Raw genomic sequence first — 2975 nt, 5'->3', positions numbered from 1 at the left:
GATGTCCCGCGGGTCAGGACATACAATGAGTACATTCACTTTCTCTGTATCTTAATCAGCTCCTCAGTACTAGAATGATTACCTGATATAATCAACTTATAAAGTGAACTGTTATTTTGTCTTTCAGTACAATAATGTATACCTAAGATAATCAACTTATTAAAATTTTTATTTTGTCTCATAGTTTTGTCTTATGACCAGCTGACTGGATTGCTTTGGGCCTGTGACAGCACATGATGGAGCACATGGCAGAGCAAAACCATTCACCTCATGGCCAGGAAGTAAAGGACAGCAAGGAGGATGCTGGAACCCCACAGTCCCCTTCAAGCGCATGCCCCCAGTGACCTGCCCCTAGACCTCCCACTAGGCCCCACCTCTTAAAAGATCCACCAGCTCCTAATAATTCTATAGGCTGAGGGACCAAACCTTTAATGCACGGACCTTTAAGGGACACTTAGCCAAACCATAACACTTTACTTCATTGATGGCATTTGGTGTTAGCATCATTTTTTGTATTGGTGATCTTGATATTTCATTTTGTTTTTATTTTTTGTTTTGGTACCAGAGATTGAACCCAGGGGTGCTTGACCACTTAACTACTGAACCACATCCTCAGCCCTTTTATGTTTTATTTAGAGACAGGGTCTCGCTAAGAGGCTGAGGGCCTCACTAAGTTGCTGAGGCTGGCTTTGAACTGGAGACACTCCTGCCTCAGCCTCCCAAGCTGCTGGGGTTACAGGCATGCACCGCCAACCAAGCCTGGCTTCATTGTGGTTTTAATTTGTATTTCAAAAATCTTACTTTCATTTTTGTCAATTGGGCAACAGATTATTTTATTAGTACATTATAGCTATACATAGTATTTGGGTTCCTTTTGATAAAACTATACATACAAAGAATTAGATTTCAATCCCCATTCCTTCCCCTCTTTCTTTCCTCCCCCCTCCACTTTTTCTTCCTCTATTCTGTGGACCTTCCCTTCACTTATTTATTTATTTATTGTTGGTACTGTCTACATATACATAAAGGTGAAATTCCATGTGGCATATTTATATATGTGCATAACGTGATTTTGTTAAATCAATTCTGCATTTCCTCCCCTTTCTCTTCCTTCCTCCCTCCCTCTCAATCTGCTACTCCAATGATCCTCCCTATATCTTCATGATATCCAATTCCCTCCCCCACTGCCTTCTTTCCCTTCCTTTGCTCTAGCTTCTGCATATGAGAGAAAATATTCGACCCTTGATTTTCTGAGTCTGCTTTATTTCACTTACATGAAAAGTTGACGTTCTATATGTATAGACTTTAGGTAAAAATGTTGTGTTTGTTTCTTTTTATTTTTTGCCATTTTCTAATTACACTATTTGCTTGTTAACTATTAAGTTTTCAGAGTTTGTCACCAAGGTAAGACAAGGACCACTATGCTTGTCCCAGGACTGACAGCCATACCTTTTATTTAAAAAGGCTTGCACAATACACTAACCATGCTTCCTACAACCTAGAGATAAGGAAGTTGTTTAACCGCCTACCCCCAAATAGAACAGCTTGGAAACAGACAAGTTTCTACAACAAAGGACACCATGCTGACCTAATACTCACCCCCTCATTACCATGCCATCCCAATGCACCACCATAGTAACATTCCTGTGTACCAGTACCATCTTGCTTCCATGAGCTGCCAACCCACACCAGAATCAGCCAGGAAAAAGGGGGATCCTGTAACTGAGTGCTCGATCCTTGTCCCTGATGGCAATCTAATAATGAGGACACAGTTTTGAGAAAGAAGGGAAAAGATGGTTTATTGCTTTGCTAGCAAAGGAGAAACACAGGAGACTCCTGTCCCAGAGTCTGTGATTCTGCCCTTCAGCAGGAACAGGGGGACTTTTAATGAGGTGATTCAGAGAAAATGAGATTAGGGAGGAGAAGTTTAGGGAAAAGAAGATCAAGGCAAAGATCAGGGAGAAGGTCAGGGCAAAGTTGGGAAAAAGAAAAAAGCATGAGGGGGGCTGGGGATGTAGCTCAGTTGGTAGAGTGCTTGCCTAGCATGCACAAGGCCCTGGGTTCAATCCCCAGCACCGCAAAAAAAAAAGAAAAAGAAACAAACATGTAAGTTTCAAAGTGACAAGGGATATAGTTAAAGCATCTAGTAAACCCTTGTTGCAATCTCATTTCCAAGAGATGCTGATCCCTTTCTGAGAAAGGTCATGAATAATCCTTCCTTTTCTTAACTAAGACCTCCTCCAAACAGTAAAAAAAGCCCTTGACCTTACGGCCTGGAGAAGTTGATTTGTGACTTTTTGTCACTTCTGTTCTTTGACCAAGAATAAAAGTTCCTTTTGATTCTCCTCTGGTGCTCAGTTTTGTTATTGGCCTTACAACACCAAGAAAGGACTCAGTTCAGGGACAGATTCAGTGAAAATTCTTTACATATTCTAGGTATGAGTTCTTGTCAGATTGTAACAATATTCCACTTTATGCTTTGAATATAACCCTTGCTGCTCTGCTACTGCCACTTATTTTTTAAAGGGACATGTTTCTTTCTCTTCCTCTCTCCCTGCTCCTCCCTAATCTCTCCCTCCCGCACTAATCTCAGGGAAACAGAATCACCTTTCTTCCCCATCCTAGGCAGAGTTATCTGTCCCTGAGCACACACACACACCATAGGAATGGAGGAATCCAGGCTTTGGGGATGATACCAGAAGATCTCAGAAATGACCATCTCCCAAATGAACAAGTGAATTACAACTTAGAACACATGCAATGTAGTCTTTGAGTCACCTCTTTAAAAGTCCCCTGTTACTGCTGATGGGTGCAACCACAGCATCTGGGATAGGAGTCCCCTGTGTTTCTCCTTTGCCAGCAAAGCTAAAAACCTTCTTTATCCTTTTTCTCAAAACTGTCCTTGTTATTGGATTGGCATCAGGGACAAGAACTGAGCTTTCATAACAAGATATGTGGCTTGGAAATTTTTTCCT

At 41.4% G+C, this 2975-nt stretch overlaps 1 non-coding gene across 1 annotated transcript; it reads left to right on the top strand.

The window, feature by feature from the left end:
- The first annotated feature begins 2007 nt into the window (after positions 1-2007).
- On the top strand, positions 2008-2081 carry Trnaa-agc (transfer RNA alanine (anticodon AGC)). The gene has a single exon. It is a non-coding gene; the product is annotated as a tRNA-Ala (tRNA).
- The last annotated feature ends 894 nt before the right edge of the window (positions 2082-2975 follow it).

This window comes from Sciurus carolinensis, chromosome X (genome assembly GCF_902686445.1).
Source record: "Sciurus carolinensis chromosome X, mSciCar1.2, whole genome shotgun sequence".
Lineage (NCBI taxonomy): Eukaryota > Metazoa > Chordata > Mammalia > Rodentia > Sciuridae > Sciurus > Sciurus carolinensis.
The sequence above is the reverse complement of the archived record's forward strand: the minus strand, read 5'-3'. Positions and strand labels throughout refer to the sequence as shown.